Raw genomic sequence first — 24,425 nt, 5'->3', positions numbered from 1 at the left:
AGAAGAGTTCCTTCAATGTCTTTAAAAGGAAACAATTTTATACAGGAGCTGAAATCTTCTCAGATTTCCTAACAAAACGCCGACATCTCTTGCATACAGGAAATCTAATATATCAAAAGCGGACAATTTTGATACATTTCTTCTCCTTTTGACATTTTTTAATACGAAATATTGCAATCGTCAAAAAATTCGAACTCGAGATTTTGACGAATCTTCACATTTCAGATCTCTCTGATTCAGAAAAATACATTTTTGACATTATGTCTGTCTGTGGACACGATAACTCAAAAACGCTTTAAGCTAGACAGCTGAAATTTGGTACATAGAATTATGACCTTATATGTAGATATCTGTCAATTTTTGAACGAAATCAGTTTGGCTGTTCAAGTGCAGTGAACTCGGGAACTGCAAAATGAAAGAGAAAGGTAGATAAAATTTGATATGCAGATTTAACATCTAAAAAATATATATTTATCAAATTTTGAACCAAATCCGTCAAACGATTGACCGTCTATTAGTTTGTACTTTCGCATACATTGACAGATGGAGCGCAATGACTCATAAACGCAATGAGTTGGATCAATGAAATTAGGTATGTTGTTTTGTGACTACAACTGTAGTTTTGTGTCAAATTTTGATCTAAAATGCATATTCTCGACAGATTGAGTAAAAATGCGAGATTCTAGCCAAAAATATATATTTCGCATCTATAGTTCACCATTGTCATGCAAGGAATGATCGGCCTTATGCAAGATCCACAATTTTAAGCGGAGGAAGGGGGGGGGGATAACATCTTTAATGAATAAGTGAGAAACTTTCGGGAAGATCACTCCAGCTGGTCGCACCTATCATCTGCATAGAACATGTGAAGTTGTTTTTCATGTAATTGGGTTATTTTGCTATTGTAAATTTTGATAATGGTGAACTATAGATGCGAAATATATATCTTTGGTTAGATTCTCGCATTTTACTCAATCTGTCGAGAATATGCATTTTAGATCAAAATTTGACACAAAACTACAGCTGTAGTCACAAGACACCTAATTTCATTGATCTAACTCACTGCGTTTATGAGTCATTGCGCTCCATCTGTCAATGTATGCGAAAGTACAAACTAACAGACGGTCAATCGTTTGATGGATTTGGTTCAAAATTTGATAAATATATATTTTTTAGATGTTAAATCTGTATAAAAAATTTTATCAACCTTTCTCTTTGCATTTTGCAGTTCCCGAGTCCACTGCACTTGAACAGCCAAACAGATTTCGTTCACAAATTGACAGATATCTACATATAAGGTCATAATTCTATGTACCAAATTTCAGCTGTCTAGCTTAAAGCGTTTTTGAGTTATCATGTCCACAGACAGACATAATGTCAAAAATGTATTTTTCTGACTCAGAGAGATCTGAAATGAGGAGATTCGTCAAAATCTCGAGTTCGAATTTTTTGGCGATTGCAATATTTCATATACAAAAATGTCAAAAGGAGAAGAAATGTGCCAAAATTATCCGGTTTTGATAATTCACTGACCAAAGCCCCCACGTAGTGCCTCCCTCTTTATGTTTCCGACCACATACTCCATTTCAAAGTTGACTTATTTACTTTGTATATGCTTTTCCTACCCTTAAAATTCGCAAAACACTTTTCGGTTCACCCTGCTCATGCTTCTGTATATCACATGGAGAAAAATTCTTATGTTATAAAGAGCGCATAGCGTGAGTAAATTGAATTTACATGTTTTGTTTTATGTGTGTCGTTTCGTTTCCTCTTTCCCTCTGTAATAGGCTTTTAAAACACGAACTAAAAGAAGAAAACGATTTTAGAAGGGCCCCTAGTGGTTACTGCCCGGGACATCCGATCCCCAAGCCCACCTCTTGTTTTGAAGTTGTTCTGAATGAGGATCTCGAAATGTATTGTATGGGAGAATTTGCAGGATTGCTGAAACATTGATTACCTCTGCCAGATTCTTCAAAATAAAATTATTAACTCTTCACTGGCCGCAATCATTTTCATCCTTAAATGAAATCCATCCTAAATTATCACAATGTAAGTCACTGATACAAAATCTATTGTTTAACATATTCTTATGGTTTGGATGATTTTCCCTTTTTAACTATAATTTGCTCTAGTGAGAGTGTAAATGGGTATTCTGAAGAAGAAATTTAAATTGGATTGTTTAATGGACAAAATAAAATAAATTTAATAAAAATAGTTTTTAAAAATTTCTTCCTTAAAATGTATGCTTTTTCATTTTTATTATTTTATACATTTAAGTCTTTAATTAATAATTAATTCTTATAGTTACTTGGGATTTCTGAAATCAATTTTCTCCTAATTCACTTTTCAGATGTGCTATTTATAGAGAATTAATGATTAAGCAAAATATAATTTAATTTAATTAATCTATCACATAATAACTAAGTTTTTGAAATATTAAAATAGTATATTGTCATCCAGAAAATGTAAGCCTACCAAATGTCAAAACTCTGGCACATCAGAAAATGAGTGTAAAACTAATTACATATTTCTATCTTCACAAACACAAAACAAGTGAAGTTAACACATAAAAAATATTTAACAGCAAATGGATAAAGAAGACGAAAATATTTTCCAGATAAATATTTTAAATTCAAATAGTAAATGCAAAATATTAAAGAAACTCTCTTTCAGAAAGTATCTGAATATGATTGAATTTTTCTAATATCTGAAAGGAAGTGAAATATATACATATTTCTGAAGAATATATACCAATTTACTGCAATTCATCAATTCATTTTCATAGATTTACTGCAATTCCTTTCCATTATTATTTTATACATTTAAGTCTTTAATTAATAATTAATTCTTATAGTTACTTGGGATTTCTGAAATCAATTTTCTCCTAATTCACTTTTCAGATGTGCTATTTATAGAGAATTAATGATTAAGCAAAATATAATTTAATTTAATTAATCTATCACATAATAACTAAGTTTTTGAAATATTAAAATAGTATATTGTCATCCAGAAAATGTAAGCCTACCAAATGTCAAAACTCTGGCACATCAGAAAATGAGTGTAAAACTAATTACATATTTCTATCTTCACAAACACAAAACAAGTGAAGTTAACACATAAAAAATATTTAACAGCAAATGGATAAAGAAGACGAAAATATTTTCCAGATAAATATTTTAAATTCAAATAGTAAATGCAAAATATTAAAGAAACTCTCTTTCAGAAAGTATCTGAATATAATTGATTTTTTCTAATGTCTGAAAGGAAGTGAAATATATACATTATTCTGATAATTATACCAATTTATTACAATTCTTTTCCATAGATATTGTTTTTAACTCCTTATCAATCTTGGTTTCATTAATTATATTATCTAATTAGTTATTATAATCTAATTAGTTGACAATTCCCATTTCGAGAATTTGCTGTCTTACTGATTCAATTGATACTGCATACAATACTTCATTTATGAACTATATAAAATTTTTGTATTAAATTATAGCTGTTTGAGTAATATGATTTCAGCTTAGGAACGTGGGAAGCGAATTTAAAAAAAAGTTTTAGAATTATATCAGCATATCTAAAAAAAAATACATCTCTATGAATCTATACATATAGATAAATATGCATCTATCAGCAATTTTTTGACACTCGAATAGGTTTACATTAATCAACAATGAAATTTTTATGAATGAAAAAGCGAAATTCCAATGATTTTAATGATACTTCTGAAAATACTATCGCAAAAAAAGATAATTATCACCTTAAAATGAAATACCTAAAAAGATCCTTACGCCAATTTAAAATTCAAACGTTCATCTTTTCAATCTTATATTTAGTAATAAAATCCCCCCCCCCATTTTAATAAATTAAAAAAAAAATTCTAGATATTATTTTCTACAGTAGTCTCATTTGTTCCAATGTAAATCAGATTTATTTCTTTATTCCATAAAATCTTTAAATTATCTGTTTTTCTTCTATCGGTAAAGATTAGGGTATCTCAGATAGCTTTTTAAGTCCAGCTATTATGCGATAGAAAGGCGGTAAGTGGTATTATAACTTACGAATATTAAATTCTCTTTCTCTGTCTTTGCGTAATCTTAAGCAAAGGTAACTATTATTTCAGGGTTAGATATTTTCATGTCATGTTTATTAAGCGCACATAAATTATTTAGGAGATTTCTACAGCTTCGAAATCTATAGATATTTTCACCTATGCATTTCTTAAACAAATGACGATTCTCCTTATCTTGAGACTTAAAAAATATGTAATTATTAAATTATGCTTTTCATTTATTCGGCATAAATATTTTTATAATATAATATATAAACGTTTGAAAAATTCCATGATTCATTCTTTAAAAAATTCTAATGTTATAATATATTTTTTTAATAGTTTTAATAATAGAAATGTATGACTTCAATGGCAGAAACTGAATCTTAAATAAATAGATATTTGTTGTAAACCGAAATTGATTATTAATTTAAAAATTAATTTTGTTTTAATATTGAGTTAAATATTTGATTAATTTCAAATCTTTAACTCAAAAACTTTCAAAAGAACCTTTGAGATTCGTTGTCTTTAAACAAATGCACTTTAAATATTCGGAAACTTGTTTTTTATCGAAGGAAATTAGAAAGAATGACTCTACAATCGATCCCGCAGTCATTGAAAATATAAAAAAATAAGAATAGAATATTGGTTTAAATCCTTTATTTATAAAAATTAACTGAACTTAAATATTTATAAATCCAAATATATTAATTTGAAATTAAGTTGCATTAAAAAAAAATCTAAGAAATCGACACTAAGCTTTAATTGTAAATATTTTTAATTTTTATGAATTTTGATTTGGAGTTTAATTCAAGTATGTAAATGTAGAGTAGTAATTTTATTAATTGTTGAATATCAAATACTGTTCCGCAATTAAAGGATTATTGACTGTAAGAAATTCTCAGACTAAACCAGTTTGTGAAACTCCAGCGAGAATTCGATTTCCAAAAACACAGAGCTGATATTACGGGCGAAAATATCGTCGAGGTTTCTAAATTGTTCTTATTTAAATTTAATTATTTATTTCGAATTTAAAACGAAATAAATCCATTCCAACCTCTACATGTAGAAAAATTTGTGATTAATATATCGTTATTATTTCCAGACCTTTCTCATGATATAAAAAAGTCTTTTGCTTATAATTTGTCTACTTGGCATTTTTATTATAAACTAACCGCCTTTGGCCAGCAGTTTGTTCGCTCACTAAAATTTTCAATTCATTATTTTATGTAACTTGATCTCTTTGTAATTTCTTCAGAAAAATATTTTTAAGTTTCGAATTTTGATAGTCATATAACTCGCACTATTATAAAAGCCTTAAGATGTTCGCCTCATTTTACTAAATATCTCTTTGATTTTCTGTCAGCTCCCATAAAATTTGAATCCAGACATCCGAGTTCCGAACTCTCTTCAAATTAAAATGGAAATGATGAAATTTCAATTAATACAAAAACAATTTTTGCTGAAATAAAGTATGTTTTTTTAATATGAGTAAAGAAAACAAAATTGTTTGGCCTTGAAATCTTATGTTATGTGCAATACAGAAATTTTTTCGCAATTTATGCAATATTTCAAATAATTATCCAATAAAAGTTTTCTGATCTTCATAAAATTCTTTTTTTTTTTAGTTTTACCTTCAAAAGGATTTAAATAGCGTAAATAATAATATTTTATTTTGTTTAGAGTCTATAAATGTACTTCTGAAAAAATTATGAAGTCTAAATTTTATACAGTCCTTTGGTCCTAAGGAATAATTTTCTGCAAAATATTCTTGGCATTCCAATTTTTAAATAAAAATTTAAAAGAACCTTTTCCTCTTCTGCAATCAAATCTGAACGAATTATGAAGTTTTGAATATTACAATTTCAGAACAATCAACATTCCCATAAACGTAAGTCTATTAGCCTAGGGGAAACTCTGAGTGTGTTAAGCGTACCTTCTTTGAGACGGTCGATGGAGTGGTCTAAAATCCTTTGTTTTCATAGCATAATAACATTCAGATTTTCATAACTCGCTTAGTTTTAGTCGCCATAGATCTTTCTTTTTATTTAAAACTATTCACTTTTGGCGGCCAGCTGATTCGCTGGAAATAACAGTTAAAGCTGTGTTATTTTAATTGTCTCTTACATATGTTCTGTTTATAGTATGCATAAACTTTCTAATACAGACAGTCCTATAACACAATAGAGATGTTGAAAACATAAATATGCAATTCATCTTTCTTCCAAATTTCTCGATATTGTAAGTCATGCCATTGACTCTCCGACACGCCCGAAGGCACACAGATAGTACATTCTGAATGACCGGATAACCGCAATAGCAACACTGTCGTTAACTGCGGTTGAGTCCTAAGGGCCAACACCGGCCACGGCTCAACCCTTCCCGAAGGATCCCTTCCCGTCATCGATGCCAGGAGACAGACCCCTACTTTCTCGTGTGCTCTCCAGGGTGGCAAGATCCAATCACCATGCCGGAAGCATTTCATCCTCATTTCGAGATGCCCCCCAGGGGTATTCTCGATATTGTAACTTCGCCTTTTTATTTGTCTTGCAAACTACACAGATATTAAATAGAATCTTTTTTGCTTAGATTCTAACAATGGAGGAAAATTATCGCAATGAAAGAGCCGATGAAACAATGAAAACAGTTTGAATTTCAGAGCAACAATATAATCTATAATTGTAAATTAGGCAAATTTTTTTAATTGCCAAAACTCAGCAAAAGTTCTCACAATTTTTAAAATAGCATCATTATAAAGACAATTTTTCATATTTTAAAACGATGTAAAAATCATTTTTTTACTGTAATATTTTCGGAAGTTATCATGAGAAAACTCCAAAATTTCGTCTGATTTTTAATTAATTAAGATTTTAAAAAAGCGCTTGGATTTGCATATTCCCGACCTTGGATTTACCCTAAATTTGGTAGCTGTAGATCAAACGGTCTGGCCTGTAGAGTGCCAACACACACACATTCATCTTTCTTATAATATTTATCTTTATTATTAGTATAAATAGATGAGATGTCTTCCCAACACTTCTAATTCAAATTAGTTTTGTTAATGGCAAATCTAAACTAACTTTTAGGCATTTTAAACTATTATTAAGCTATAGATGTTATAGATGTAAGCTATAGAAGCTATAGATGTTATAGATGTAAGCTATAGAAGCTATAGATGTTATAGATGTAAGCTATAGAAGCTATAGATGTTATAGATGTAAGCTATAGAAGCTATAGATGTTATAGATGTAAGCTATAGAAGCTATAGATGTTATAGATGTAAGCTATAGAAGCTATAGATGTAAATATTTATTCTTCTTCAAAAGTACAAAATAAATTCTAGTTTTAAGTGTCTTTTTTCGATACACAATTGAACTAAATATTTCCTCTAATGTACTGAAATAAAATGCAAAGGAATTAGAAAAATATTAATAATGCTATATTGCTCAGATTCTCATTTACATCGCTATTATTTTATACCTTTTTGAAATTAATGTTACCTAGTTGAATATTCCGTTAATAAATGATTTAGTCAATATATTTTCCATTTCAAGAAGGAAAGATCTTAAATACCAAATTTATTAAGCCTTCAGCACATTAATTAAACTTATCAGAGTCGAATTTTTAAAAAATAACGTTATGCAATTTTTATTTGTTTTAATTTTTTTTTATTTTATAAATGCAACAATCAAGTGAGAAAGAAAATTTTGAATTTATTCATCCAACATTTTATCCAACATTTTTTTTTTTTTGCTAAGAATAAATTTAAAAGAAAACTAAATGTATATCTTTGAATCAAAAGATATTATCAAATATACCATCGAAAAAGTACTATCTATAAAAAGATAAATTTATGAAATACAAAATTAAATATATAATTATTATTCCGGTTTCCCTTACGCTCATTGACTACTAACAATTAACATAACTTTTCTGTTAGAAAGTTAAAACTAGTGCAGTGTAAAATAAAAGTTTCGACGAACGTGTTGTAGTTTTCATAATTAATCAAAATAAATCATCCTTATAAACTTGTTAAATATGATAATTTTGATTTTTCTGTTAAATAATCATGCGGTCAAATGCAAAAGAAAGGTAAAAGTACCTAGATAAAAAAAAAAGATAAAGAAAATACATAGGTGCGCATTTTTTCTGCACTATGAATGAGACATATCCTCCAAAACGGCACCAAAAAAAAGTTTTTTAATAAAATTGGATACTTCGAGCCTGACCTCACAAGCTTCATATTCACCTTCTCAAGAAATTATAAACTTTGCTTTTATCTTTTTTTACCTTGATTTAACCCAAACTGGTTTAATGCAGTAAATACTAAGTAGCTCAATGTTAGGATCAAAGGAAACTCTTGGAATCTAAATTTCTGTTGTTGACCTAGGACATCATTTATTTGACACTTTTAACTCAAAATGAAGTTTTTAAGAACCTGACAGTAATAATGATGATGTGAGGTATGAAGAAAAAAAAAGCGAACAAATAATTTATACTATATTGAAAACAAGCGATGGCAACATAGGTTGTTCTGGAACCTTTCTAGATCTGAGATGAAATATGGCATCACTGCAACAGCATACTATTTTTATGGAAATAAATGAGAAATAAATAATTTTTTATTTATAAATCCAGAAAAAAAAATAATAGTTTTAAACGTGAAGTATTCTAAATTCAGTTTTTAATCATTTTTAATTTTTATTATCTAAAAACTAAGAATTTGTGCCAGAAAGAGATAAAACTGCTTTTTACTACATTTTCATATTTTAATTTTTGAAAGCTTTTAAATAAAAAAATGGAAAAAATTCACACACAATTTAAAATCGAATTTTAGAATACATTTTCTCATTTCTTTCTCATTAATATACTAAATATAATTCGTGCATAATTTCTATTTTTTTTTTTTTTTTTACATTTTCCTTTAAAAACTATTAATCTTACAATAAATCATCAAAAACGTTATAATTGATATTTTTAATGAAAAAAATATATTCTTGGGGAAATGTATGTCTGTGAATGTAATGAATAAATAGATAACGAACTTGACGGATGAAATGTGGCACAGTCTTAACACTAAAATTATTGATTTCTATTACATTTTTGAACCAAATTCGTGAACTAAAAGTTTTTTCATCCATAATTCCATGTATACGTGAACATGATAATTCAAAAACTCTCTTCCTTATATAAATTGAATTTACAGTCTAGTTTCATTACTAGTATTGTGTCATATTTTGATTTAAATCCGTCAAGGAATTTGTTGCCAATTTTTGTTTGCCATGTGAGAACCTGATAACTCAAAAACACAACAAGCTATGTAAATGAAAATTTAGTATTCAGTCTTGATACCAAAATTGTTGATCTATAGCAAATTTTTGAATAAAACTTTTGAAGGAGAGGCCTTAAGTGTAGAAAAATTCCTCTTCTTACATCCTCGAACTAAACGGAATATGCTTTGATTTCTGGTAAAAGAATGTCGATTGGAATAGTTTAAAGTGGAAAACTCAACTGGATGGCAGGCCCCACCACCTGTAAATCTAAGTAAAGACTTATGAATAAGGAAAATTAGTTAGACTTATTAGATATACTATGTTGCAGTAAAGTGAAGAACCAAAACTAAAAATCTAAGCAAATGAGTAAAAAAAATACATATATATTTTGGTATATGAGTATAAAAAAATATATTTATATATTTATATAAAAAATATATAAATATATTTTGGAGTACTATTATTACTTAATAAAATATCATGTACAAAAAGCGACTATGTAAAGTTGACCCTCCTTTTTTTTTTTTTTTGCGTCTTAAAAACAGCAAAGAGGTGAAAAAATTGGAGAGGGGTGGCCTTGCACCCCTCTCCAAGACCCGCTGGCACTCCACAAGGTCATTGTGGAGTGCAACGAGGTCTCCACGAGCCCAAATTTCTAGGGCAGTTTTCTAGAACAATTATTGATTTTTAGCTGCACACGTGCCCCAAAGGAGGCATGCGCTGAAGTCGGATAGGGAGATGAGGAGGAAGATAAAGGAACCACTTGTTGTCAAGATGGTAACAGGTATCTTCCTTGTTGCAGAGTAAATCGCTAGTAAGTTGTATTTTGAATTTAGTTTTAAATTTCTTTTCTAACTGCAGATGATAACTTTCATTTACGTCTTTTATATATTTTGTATTTTTTAGTTTTTAAAGAGAAATAATCCTTTAAATTCTTTTAAGAACTTCATGCTTCAATTACTTCTAAATAAGGAGGGAGTATTAAATATGATATTTACGTAAAAACTATTCTACTATTTTACAGGCTTCATGATTAAATAATGGAAACGGGAATCTTCATACTTTAATTTTAAATATTTTTAACATACTTAAATGAAGTTATTTTCAGAATTGCTTTAAACCTTAAAAGTGATGCAAAAAAAAAGAATTTTAATTTTTTTTCATAAGTGTTAATATTATAACATTAACACTCCGGTAGATATTGCTTCAAATTTAGGAATTAAAATAGGTGACTGCTTTGAAAAGACGATTTTCTTTAATTATGAAACAAATTTTATTTAATATTCTTAATGTTTGACAGCTGAATAGACAGCTGCCTAGGGCCACTGGACAGAGAATGGCTGAAGGTAGAACGTTAAAAAAAAGTATTATTTTTCTAGTTGTTAAATCAATTCATTAATAAAAAGTTAAATATTATGAATAATATGATATCAACATTGTCAAGTATAATTAATCAAATTCTTTATATTATTATAACTTTTACTAACTATTATTATCTATCTATCTTATATATTTTTTTATGTTCACTTAGTTATTAATTAAATAGTTAAGTTAGTTTGATTTATTTCAATAAATCTTAAAATAAAGATTAATATTTATCAAAATAAATCATTAATAAGCTGATTAAGCTTAAAAAATATATAACGAAATGCGTAGCTGAATTCACCAGTTTATTTAAAAGGAGGGGCTCCATAATGTGCTTGGATCACAAACGTACTGCTTAGAATCACAAAATGCTCAAAACTGCTATAGAAGAAAGGCTGAGAGAACACGAATTTCAAATTTCTTTTTTGTGTGTGTGTGTGTATGTGTAAATTTAAAGAAAGCTTAACTACTGTCAGTTGTTTCTTTTGTAGTGTTTTTTTTAATTTGATTAGCCAGTAGTGAAAATATCCACTTAATAAAGTCCCTGCCAAAGCGCTAACTATTTTTTAATTGATAACACGAGCTCCAACTCACTGTAACATTGAATTGCCACTACAAATCCGGTCTGTTTTCCTTTTTATCTTTGCTCTAATGCAAAGCTTATTAAACTTCCTTCATTCGCTACCCAGTGTGCACACATAAGTAGGAAAACGAAACCGACAAATGAAGTATTAATGAATGATAATCAGAAAGAAATGCCAGTAAATATACATTCCAATTTCCAATGAAATATTTTAGGTTATTCCATTTATTTACTAATTTAATTACAATTAATTTCAAAATTTCAGAGAAGTAATTTTATAAATATGATAAATGTTTGTACGTATTTTGTACGCATTTGCATAGATATGATAAATATTTAGGTATAATTTTTACTTATATAAATAATTTTACTATATATGCGCACATAAGCAATCAAATAAAGTATTAATTTACCAAATATTTCAAATCAAAATGACTTTTTCAACTATCTTAATTTTCTAAAATCAATATGACAGCGTTTTTTTTTATCCCAAAATTAAAAACTGCGTTCCCTATCCTGGGGGAGGCCCGAAAACTTCAGAAGCTAAGCTGCAATACAAATAGAAATTAAGCTAAGGAAGTAATAAAGGAACTAATTTTGCTGTGGCACATACAAACCATTTCAAACTATTAATCATTAAAATATTGAAAAAATCATTAAAATATTGATTTTTTAAACCAAATTTATCTAAATTCATTTGTTCATTAAAAACATATATAGTATTTTACATAGCTTACTTCTTGCCATTAACCTTAAATTTCAAAAAAAAAAAAAAAAAAATGTTCAACGTCGTTAAATTGCATGATGTAAGCGGCTTGTTCTAATCGCCAAAATGAGAAATTATACTACCAGGAATTGTCTCATGCAGTAATTCAATTGCTACTTGAGCTATATGACATGTGGTACCGACCATACTTTGTACGAAAATTGAGAACTGTAGCTGACAAGCCATTATTTTTAAAGTACTGTTCAGCAACAAAAACTCATTGTTCTTTCATGTAGCGCTTCATTTTCAATAGCCATGAACTGTCAGCTATCATACTGTTTTTTTATTTTTCTTCCTTCGTTTGTAACACTTTATCGCTCAAATGATACAAAACTCAAGTCTTGCATGAATTTTGAAACATCTTGTATTATTTTCTGTTCGGCGGCCAACTCTCAAATGTCACTAGGAAGCTCACAAGAAGGATTATCCTTCTTCTCCGCCCCTTTCCATTTAAATTTTGCCAAAAATCAAAAATTTATACCATATTGAAATTTTAAAAAATCCCTAAAAACTAGATAAATTTGAGTTTTTATTAATAATTCATTTTTTTTCATCAAAGGGAGTCATAAATATCACCACTTATTGAAATATTAAATTTCTGACTTGATACTTGCAAAAACTTGTATCTGTATTGGATTATACAAACAATTTGAAAATATATGGCATTGCAGATAACTTAGCTTATTTATGATGTGTAACTGCACTACTGAATTCCTAGAGATGAGAGAACGTAATAAGGAAGCCTTGATTAGGTGAATGTCCTGCCGACAGCCAAAGCTAATATGGAATGTAAATATATCTCAGTTCGCGCACAATTATGATTCTGGACAGAATGCTTATTTCTTTCTATTTCACTCCTACGCCTTTTAGGCCAGCATTCCGACACAATCAACCACTACGCTTTTTTCTCTTACTATCAAAAGTGCAAACTTTGTAACGAAAAGAGAAATCAGAAGTACATGAAATTCTAAAAACGTTTTTAAAGGAATTTATTAGATTATATTTGATGTTGGTTCTAATTATATTTCATTAAAAATAAAAGTCATCATAGATGTTTATCGAAAATAACAAAACCAATCGTGCTTTTACATTTTAGTATCCACAGTTTAGTTATATTAAGTCCCGTTGTGAGGCAATACTAGGGCTATTTTGGGACGTACATTCGGAAAAGGGGTCCAAAACGCATACCCTGTTTTCTTCACTGTAGTACGAAGCAAAAAAAGATTACAATACGTGAAAAAAAGTAGAAAAGCAGTAACATTTTGTAAATAATGCTTTGTATTTTGATCCTGTTGGTCAAAAACATTTTTTGACGTTATTTAAATATTTTTTCTTTTATTTTAAATTAGTAAATTTAAGACTATTAAAAATTAAGAAAAACAGTACTTAAACTATTTTTGGTGTGTGAAAAAAAAGGCCAAAATAAGTGTTTTGAAAAATACTGTAAATCTTAAAATTGACTATTTGTAACTGTTTTTACTAAGAAAAACATTCGGTTTTATCGAAAGCCGTCGTTTTCATCATTCTTAGAATTCCTAGAGAAAATCTTTAAGTGAGTTTCTAAAAAGACAACTTGTCGCCTACAAAAATGATGGCAAAAAAGGCAGAGAGGTTGCAACCCGCTATATATCGGTCCAAATACTGTTTCGAACTTTTTAAGAAATTCTAATAATCAGGGGACCAAAAAGAATGACAGACAAAAAAAAATCGATGCAACTCGATCAAAAAAAAAACCTTTCGAGAACTAACAGGATAAAAGTGTTGTCAAGGCTCAAACTAACGCAAGCATCACATATGTTTCAAGAAGAATTGTCGAAAACTACATAAAAAGTTTCAAAAGTTCTTTTTGAGATAAAGGAAGCACCAATCTAAATGGAATCTGAAAGGTACATTGAATACCGATTGCAGTGGGTTAAAAACCACAAGTCCTCGAGTTCAGAATGATCCTCCATAATATTTTTTGATGAGAAAAAATTTAATTCAAATGTCCCACATGGCTACCAATATCATGGGCATTGTCTCTGTAACAAAGAAAAAACTTATTCTACTTGACAGATAGGAGGAGGGAGTAATATGATTTGGAAGGCAGTCGGGTACGGAGAAAGAACAAGCCTAGTGTTCCTAACATACAGACTATTTTCAAATTTTGAACTCATACCTCCTTTCCTATGGTGTTGAGCCAAGTGGAAATGGCAGGATTTTTCTATATGAAGGGGCATCAATCCACACAGCTAATGGTGTTAAAAATTGGTTTTGCAGAAAATTATGTTAGGGTTTAACCTGACTTGCTAAAAGTTCTAACCTCAAGATTGCAGAGAACATATGGGAAAGGGTTATTCGTCGCATTTATGGGGAACGCAAACAGTTTGAATATGTCGAGAGCTTCGGAGAGTTGTGAATGATGTATGGGGAAAAATTTTCCAAACAGAAATTCAAACTTCATACGATTCGATGCCAAATCGAATTTTTGAAATAATCAAAGCCAATGGTGGAATCATTCCCTTTAATAAGATTTTTATTTGCACTAATTTAAAGAATTGGCCGATTCGAAAATAGACAACATTATATCAAATTTGTATTTTTCGGCTTCGAGTAGATTTGAAATCAGGAGACGCGTCAAAATCTTGAATTCGAATGGTTTGATGATTGCAACACTTTCTCTTATTAGTCAAAGTAAAAAATGTTGCAAAATCGAAAAGATACGTAATTTTGAGAAAAGGTGCAATAATACTTTTTTAACATGATGCATATTGTAATAATTCAATGCAACTAGCCTAAAAAACAAAAACAAGTTTATATGTATTTTATCTAGTTAGCATTCAAAATTACTTTAAATTGTGTCTAATTTTCACTCCTTGTGAGTTTTTCAAATGTTTTTAAAATTAATCAAAATTACCTTTGTTTACTTATACTCTTTTTTTTTAATGTCCCTCGTAAATAACCTAAAATGGTACTGAAAAAGGGTTTTGGAACCATACTTCAATACTCGAGTGCCACATTTATTTCAAAATAATTATAACTATGCATATAGCAAAACTATTTAGATAAAAATGCTGAAAAATCGAAAAATACGCAATTTTGGGAAATGATGCAATAATACTTTTTTTAACATGATGCATTGTGTAATGCATCAGTGCAGCTAGCTTAAATACCAAAAACTAGTTTATATGCATTCTATCTAGTTAGCATTCAAAATTATTTTAAATTGTGTTTGATTTTCACACCCTGTGAGTTTTTCAAATTGATTAAAATTACCTTTGTTTACTTATATTCTTCTATTAATGCTCCTCATAAATAACCTAAAATGATACTGAAAAGGGGTCTTGGAACCATAATTCAATACTCGAGAGCAACATTTATTTCAAAATAATTATAACTATGCAGATAGCAAAACTATTTAGATAAAAATGCTGAAAAATCGAAAAATACGCAATTTTGGGAAATGATGCAATAATACTTTTTTAACATGATGCATTGTGTAATGCATCAGTGCAGCAAGCTTAAATATCAAAAACTAGTTTATATGCATTCTATCTAGTTAGCATTCAAAATTATTTTAAATTGTGTTTGATTTTCACAGCTGGTGAGTTTTTCAAATTGATTAAAATTACCTTTGTTTACTTATATTCTTTTTTTAATGTTCCTCATAAATAACCTAAAATGATACCGAAAAGGGGTTTTGGAACCATACTTAAATACTCGAGTGCAACATTTATTTTAAAATAATTATGACCATTCAGATAGCAGAACTCGGTAGTTAAATATAGAACTATGATGAGAGCTAGCTGCTGATCTTGCATACGTCATTTCGTTACCCTAGCAACCCTCAGGGATCTTGCGATCCCCTGGAAAGTGGCAGAGAAGATTTAGAAGAGAAGGTGCCATGTTGTCTGTTCTCTGAGGTCTAAATTTTTAATAATCTAAGAGTAAATAATTTGAGTAAGTATAAAGGAAGATAGAAAGAGTTTGAGGAAGTATAAAGGAAGATAAGTTTGAGAAGAAATTGAACCCCATCGTAAAAAAGGGGCACTGGCTATCGAAAGATAGTCGAATCCATCAGCAAGCATACCGCCATTTTGATGGAGAAGTCTCGCCATTAATTATCCAGTGAGTAAAGTCTAAAATTTTTTTTAATTATCCAGAAATGTTGGATTTATTTCTGTTTCGAAATGATTGTTTCTGTTTCATATTAATCTGTTAAATTGATTAATTTGTACTCAAAAAAGGAGTTCGATTTACTTTTTCATTTCGTATAGATTTTCATTACTTTTTTATATGATTTGAAGCTTACTATCTGTTCGTCCTTTGTTTATTCATTATTATAAAATATATTTAAAATATTTTATAATAATGAATAAACTTTTACAAAATATAATTAATGACAAAAAATATAACTAATAAAAATAAAATAAAATAAAAATAAAAATTAAATTAAACTAATGACAAAATATAATTATTATAAAATATATCGTATATATTTCTTTTAACAAATTCCGCTTAGGAAAATAATGGGTTTTGTGTGTCTATTTAGTAATATTGTGTAAAAACTTTTATAATTGTTTAAAATGCAAAGAGATCTGAATTCAACTCCGCGTAGACTGAAAATAAAGTAAAACAAAGTCAGCAAACGAAATGTCGTTTTAATGAAGAATTCTTGTCGTTTAAATATTCTGTAAGTAATTTTTTTTTAATTTTAAATAATCCGAAAATGTTGGGAATCATACGTACGTCTGTTTTGATTTTTTTTTCTGTTTCATATTTATCTGTTAAATTGATTAATTTGTAATCAAAATAGGAGTTCCGTATACGTTTTCATTTCGTATAGATTTTCATTATTTTTTTAAAATATGATTTGAAGCTTACTGTTATATGTTCTTTCTTTGTTTATTCATTATTATAAAATTGGATTATATTTTTGTCATTTCATATAGATTTTCATTACTTTTTTTTAATATGATTTGAAGCTTACTGTTATCTGCTCTTTCTGTGTTTATTCATTATTATAAAATTAAATTATATTTTTTCATTTCGTATAGATTTTCTTAACTTTTTTAAAATATGATTTGAAGCTTAATGTTATCTGTTCGTTCTTTGTTTATTCTTTGTTATATGATCGGACATATTTCTGAATTTTCATTATTTGAGCCAACGAATAAAAGAACAAAAAACTTAGATTTGTTATTTCATGCCATGAAAACTATAAAACCAAGCTCAGTAGCTAGTGAACGAGTATTTTCAACTTCAGGCAATATTGTCTCCAAAATAAGAACAAGACTTTGCCACCGTTCATTGGATATTTTATGTTTTTTTAAAATCCTATTTTCTTAGGAGAAATTTAAATTATTGAGAATAATATAGTTGAAATTTTTCATTGAATTTTCGTCATTTTGTGTAAATAATATGTATATGTAATTCCTAATTATTATTTTTTTATATTTTGACTTTGACATTGATTTTTTTTTGTTATTTTATATAAATTGAATAAAATATTTTTCCCTATTCTATTTTTTTTTTTTTGACAACAATTCGAAAACCGGCTAAAACCAGTTTTTTTAAATATTGAATTCGAAAATCAGTTTTTTAAAAAGTCGGTTTTTGTATAAAACCTAGTAAAGATCAAAATCATGAATTCATTAGATTAAAAAATATCTTGAATTAATATTTAGCACAATTACTGGTGCATTTTTTACTGTTCTTCTTTTATTGCAAAACTAATTCATTTCTTGATGTTTTGAATCAATGAATGCTTTCACTTAACAAATATTACTAAATATTTGGTGAATGTAAATTTGGTTCACATAATTAAATTAACACAATTAATAAGATGGAAGTAACAGCTGGTGGCTTATATTTAATACAGAACAAATGTAAATATAGAAAAATAATTAGTTATACATACCAAACTGAAATATTTTTATTTATTTTCCTTCTACTGTTCAAGCTGTTCAATCCGAGCAAAATCTTCCATAATGCTTAATCCATCAGAAAAAAAGGATTATTCTTAAATTCAATTTAATTGCAAATTGAGTCAATCTAATTCTTAAACTTTTTTTTGTGCCGCTTCTCTATATCTACGTTACTGGGTGGGCCAATCTTACCTACCCCTCGATACGGCCAATATAGATCTCTTACGAAAGACTTGTATAGACTTTGAGATATTTCAGAATTTTCTAGAAAAAATTGTTAAGAAATCCAATGTGACTTTAAAGATTTCATTGAGATTTGCTGAATACCTTTCTCTTTATAGAATTTCCTTTGCTTTATCATTTATTGAGGGCGCGGCAAAATTTATATATTTACAGTAAGGCTGCTAAAAATTAAAATTCTATAAATTATCAGGAGTAAAAGAAATGTGTAGCTCCATAAGATGAACATTTTTTATAAGTTGCCTGTTGGTCTGTATTGTTGTTTAACTCTTTGACTACTAACCTGTCCCGCCTGTATTAAAATTCGTTGACAAAAGGCAAAGAATTAATTTAGATGTTATTAGTGCTCCGTGGAGTGATAATGCTTCTAACCTTAATTTTGATTTCTAAAATAATCATTAAATGACTAGAGAGTTGTTTTTAAAAAGAAAATAGGTGCTAAGATTTTTATTATCGTTTTTATGAAAAGAAATAGATATAGACACTCTTTTGAATCTAACCCAAACACCCCCGCATAATAGTAAGTCATTAATTAAGAATTGAAGATGAGAGATAATTATAGAAAATTTAGTTACGTCATTTTTTCAGAAGTTTTCTTTGGATTTTTAAGCAATTAATATTTTATTGTAATAAATATGCAGTTTTTTGCTCTTCTTAGCAATCAATCATCTCACACGCACCCTATCAAAGCATAATGTAAAACATTTGATTATTAAAAATTTCCTCAGGGCTTTTGATTTTTCCAATGTATTTAATATATGCCTGCTCTTAATTCCAAATTCACCTATAAGAATTTTCGAGAATCTATGAAAAGTAGCTAAACGAGCAAATTTCTATAAGCAACAAATGGCAATTACCGATAACAATTTCAGACAATTAGATTTGCAATATAACATAAATCGTTGCAATTCATATTCCTTCTAACTTAATTTTTAAAACTCTTTCCTGACATTAACATTTTGTAACATTTTGTAAATAATGCTTTGTATTTTGATCCTATTGGTCAAAAACATTTTTTCACGTTGTTTAAATATTTTTTCTTTTATTTTAAATTAGTAAATTTTAAGACTATTAAAAATTAAGAAAAACAGTACTTAAACTATTTTTGGTGTGTGAAAAAGAAGGACACATGCTAAAAAAGGCCAAAATAAGTGTTTTGAAAAATACTGTAAATCTTAAAATTGACTATTTGTAACTGTTTTTTCTAAGAAAAACAATCGGTTTTATTGAAAGCCGTCGTTTTCATCATTCTTAGAATTCCTAGAGAAAATCTTTAAGTGAGTTTCTAAAAAGACAACTTGTCGCCTACAAAAATGATGGCAAAAATGGCAGAGAGGTTGAAACCCGCTATATATCGGTCTAAATACTGTTTCGAACTTTTTAAGAAATTCTAATAATCAGGAGACCAAAAAGAATGACAGACAAAAAAAATCGATGCAAATCGATCAAAAAAAAACCTTTCGAGAACTAACCGGATAAAAGTGTTGTCAAGGCTCAAACTAACGCAAGCATCACATATGTTTCAAGAAGAATTGCCGAAAACTACATAAAAAGTTTCAAAAGTTCTTTTTGAGATAAAAGAAGCACCAATCTAAATGGAATCTGAAAGGTACATTGAATACCGATTGCAGTGGGTTAAAAACCACAAGTCCTGGAGTTCAGAATGATCCTTCATAATATTTTTTGATGAGAAAAAATTTAATTCAAATGTCCCACATGGCTACCAATATCATGGGCATTGTCTCTGTAACAAAGAAAAAACTTATTCTACTTGACAGATAGGAGGAGGGAGTAATATGATTTGGATGGCAGTCGGGTACGGAGAAAGAACAAGCCTGGTGTTCCTGAGTGACAAGCCTAGTGTCCCTAACATACAGACTATTTTCAAATTTTGAATTCATACCTCCTTTCCTATGGTGTTGAGCCAAGTGGAAATGGCAGGATTTTTCTATATGAAGGGGCATCAATCCACACAGCTAATGGTGTTAAAAATTGGTTTTGCAGAAAATTATGTTCGGGTTTTACATGACTTGCTAAAAGTTCTAACCTCAAGATTGCAGAGAACATATGGGAAAGGGTTATTCGTCACATTTATGGGGAACGCAAACAGTTTGAATATGTCGAGAGCTTCGGAGAGTTGTGAATGATGCATGGGGAAAAATTTGCCAAACAGAAATTCAAACTTCATACGATTCGATGCCAAATCGAATTTTTGAAATAATCAAAGCACGTATTTTTCGGCTTCGAGTAGATTTGAAATCAGGAGACGCGTCAAAATCTTGAATTCGAATTGTTTGATGATTGCAACACTTTCTCTTATTAGTCAAAGTAAAAAATGTTGCAAAATCGAAAAGGTACGTAATTTTGAGAAAAGGTGCAATAATAATTTTTTTAACATGATGCATATTGTAATAATTCAATGCAACTAGCTTAAAAAACAAATACAAGTTTATATGTATTTTATCTAGTTAGCATTCAAAATTACTTTAAATTGTGTCTAATTTTCACTCCTTCTGAGTTTTTCAAATGTTTTTAAAATTAATCAAAATTACCTTTGTTTACTTATACTCTTTTTTTTTTTTAATGTTCCTCATAAATAACCTAAAATGGTACTGAAAAAGGGTTTTGGAACCATACTTCAATGCTCCAGAGCAACATTTATTTTTAAATAATTATAACTATTCAGATAGCAAAACTATTTAGATAAAAATGCTGAAAAATCGAAAAATACGCAATTTTGGGAAATGATGCAATAATATTTTTTTTAACATGATGCATTGTGTAATGCATCAGTGCAGCTAGCTTAAAAACCAAAAAACTAGTTTAGTTGCATTCTATCTAGTTAGCATTCAAAATTATTTTAAATTGTGTTTGATTTTCACACCCTGTGAGTTTTTCAAATTGATTAAAATTACCTTTCTATACTTATATTCTTCTCTTAATGCTCCTCATAAATAACCTAAAATGATACTGAAAAGGGGTCTTGGAACCATAATTCAATACTCGAGTGCCACATTTATTTCAAAATAATTATAACTATGCAGATAGCAAAACTATTTAGATAAAAATGCTGAAAAATCGAAAAATACGCAATTTTGGGAAATGATACAATAATGCTTTTTTAACATGATGCATTGTGTAATGCATCAGTGCAGCAAGCTTAAATACCAAAAACTAGTTTATATGCATTCTATCTAGTTAGCATTCAAAATTATTGTGTTTGATTTTCACACCTGGTCAGTTTTTCAAATTGATTAAAATTACCTTTGTTTACTTATATTCTTTTTTTAATGTTCCTCATAAATAACCTAAAATGATACCGAAAAGGGGTTTTGGAACCATACTTAAATACTCGAGTGCAACATTTATTTTAAAATAATTATGACCATTCAGATAGCAGAACTCGGTAGTTAAATATAGAACTATGATGAGAGCTAGCTGCTGATCTTGCATACGTCATTTCGTTACCCTAGCAACCCTCAGGGATCTTGCGATCCCCTGGACAGTGGCAGAGAAGATTTAGAAGAGAAGGTGCCATGTTGTCTATACTCTGAGGTCTAAATTTTTAATAATCTAAGAGTAAATAATTTGAGTAAGTATAAAGGAAGATAGAAAGAGTTTGAGGAAGTATAAAGGAAGATAGAAAGAGTTTGAGGAAGTATAAAGGAAGATAAGTTTGAGCAGAAATTGAACCCCATCGTAAAAAGGGGCACTGGCTATCGAAAGATAGTCGAATCCATCAGCAAGCATACCGCCATTTTGATGGAGAAATCTCGCCATTAATTATCCTGTGAGTAAAGTCTAAAATTTTTTTTAATAATCCAGAAATGTTGGATTTATTTCTGTTTCGAAATGATTGTTTCTGTTTCATATTAATCTGTTAAATTGATTAATTTGTACTTAAAAAAGGAGTTCGATTTACTTTTTCATTTCGTATAGATTTTCATTACTTTTTTATATGATTTGAAGCTTACTATCTGTTCGTCCTTTGTTTATTCATTATTATAAAATATATTCAAAATATTTTATTATAATGAATAAACTTTTACAAAATATAATTAATGACAAAAAATATAACTAATAAAAATAAAATAAAATAAAAATAAAAATTAAATTAAACTAATGACAAAATATAATTATTATAAAATACATCGTATATATTTCTTTTAACAAATTCCACTTAGGAAAATAATGGGTTTTGTGTGTCTATTTAGTAATATTATGTCTGTTTCATATATTGTGTAAAAACTTTTATAATTGTTTAAAATGCAAAGAGATCTGAATTCAGCTCCGCGTAGACTGAAAATAATGTAAAACAAAGTCAGCAACCGTAATGTCGTTTTAATGAAGAATTCTTGTCGTTTAAATATTCTGTAAGTAAATTTTTTTTTAATTTTAAATAATCCGAAAATTTTGGGAATTATATGTACGTCTATTTTGATTTTTTTTTCTGTTTCATATTTATCTGTTAAATTGATTAATTTGTAATCAAAATAGGAGTTCCGTATACGTTTTCATTTCGTATAGATTTTCATTATTTTTTTAAAATATGATTTGAAGCCTACTATTATATGTTCTTTCTTTGTTTATCCATTATTATAAAATTGGATTATATTTTTGTCATTTCATATAGATTTTCATTAATTTTTTTTAATATGATTTGAAGCTTACTGTTATCTGCTCTTTCTGTGTTTATTCATTATTATGAAATTAGATTATATTTTTTCATTGCGTATAGATTTTCTTAACTTTTTTAAAATATGATTTGAAGCTCACTGTTATCTGTTCGTTATTTGTTTATTCTTTGTTATATGGTCGGATATATTTCTGAATTTTCATTATTTGAGTCAACTAATAAAAGAACAAAAAACTTAGATTTGTTATTTCATGCCATGAAAACTATAAAACCAAGCTCAGTAGCTAGTGAACGAGTATTTTCAACTTCAGGCAATATTGTCTCCAAAATAAGAACAAGACTTTGCCACCGTTCATTGGATATTTTATGTTTTTTTAAAATCCTATTTTCTTAGGAGAAATTTAAATTATTGAGAATAATATAGTTGAAATTTTTCTTTGAATTTTCGTCATTTTGTGTAAATAATATGTATATGTAATTCTTAATTATTTTTTTTTTATATTTTGACTTTGACATTGATTTTTTTTTGTTATTTTATATAAATTATATTAAATATTTTTCCTTATTCTATATTTTTATTGACAACAATTCGAAAACCGGCTAAAACCAGTTTTTTTAAATATTGAATTCGAAAATCAGTTTTTCAAAAAGTCGGTTTTTGTATAAAACCTAGTAAAGATCAAAATCATGAATTCATTAGATTAAAAAATATCTTGAATTAATATTTAGCACAATTACTGGTGCATTTTTTACTGTTTTTCTTTTATTGCAAAACTAATTCATTTCTTGATGTTTTGAATCAATTAATGCTTTCATTTAACAAATATTACTAAATATTTGGTGAATGTAAATTTGGTTCACATAATTAAATTAACACAATTAATAAGATGGAAGTAACAGCTGGTGGCTTATATTTAATACAGAACAAATGTAAATATAGAAAAATAATTAGTTATACATACCAAACTGAAATATTTTTATTTATTTTCCAAGATACAAAATAAGAACAAGAATTTCTTTCTGCGTGATGCTCTTGTTTTATGTATAAGAGGCCCCACCTTCTACTGGGCAAGCTGTTCAATCTGAGCAAAATCTTCCATAATGTTTAATCCATCAGAAAAAAGGATTATTCTTAAATTCAGTTTAATTGCAAATTGAGTCAATCTAATTCTTAAACTTTTTTTTTTGTGCCGCTTCTCTATATCTACGTTATTGGGTGGGCCAATCTTACCTACCCCTCGATACGGCCAATATAGATCTCTTACGAAAGACTTGTATAGACTTTGAGATATTTCAGAATTTTCTAGAAAAAATTGTTAAGAAATCCAATGTGACTTTAAAGATTTCATTGAGATTTGCTGAATACCTTTCTCTTTATAGAATTTCCTTTGCTTTATCATTTATTGAGGGCGCGGCAAAATTTATATATTTACAGTAAGGCTGCTAAAAATTAAAATTCTATAAATTATCAGGAGTAAAAGAAATGTGTAGCTCCATAAGATGAACATTTTTTATAAGTTGCCTGTTGGTCTGTATTGTTGTTTAACTCTTTGACTACTAACCTGTCCCGCCTGTATTAAAATTCGTTGACAAAAGGCAAAG

At 28.3% G+C, this 24,425-nt stretch overlaps 1 protein-coding gene across 3 annotated transcripts in view; it reads left to right on the top strand.

The window, feature by feature from the left end:
* Positions 1 to 10,089: 10,089 nt before the first annotated feature.
* The window catches only part of LOC129960872 (uncharacterized), a 44,337-nt gene continuing 30,001 nt past the window's right edge, over positions 10,090 to 24,425 (top strand). Inside the window, exon 1 of one of the 3 annotated variants that reach the window (XM_056074577.1) lies at positions 10,090 to 10,141. The gene's annotated coding sequence lies outside the window, so the exon portion shown is untranslated. Of the gene's footprint in view, positions 10,142 to 15,915; positions 16,149 to 21,714; positions 21,978 to 24,425 lie in introns of those variants that run through there. The other 2 variants (XM_056074578.1, XM_056074579.1) reach the window with 2 other exon arrangements.

Source organism: Argiope bruennichi, chromosome X2 (assembly GCF_947563725.1).
Source record: "Argiope bruennichi chromosome X2, qqArgBrue1.1, whole genome shotgun sequence".
NCBI lineage: Eukaryota > Metazoa > Arthropoda > Arachnida > Araneae > Araneidae > Argiope > Argiope bruennichi.
Note: the sequence above shows the minus strand (reverse complement) of the source record. Positions and strands in the feature narration are given on the sequence as shown.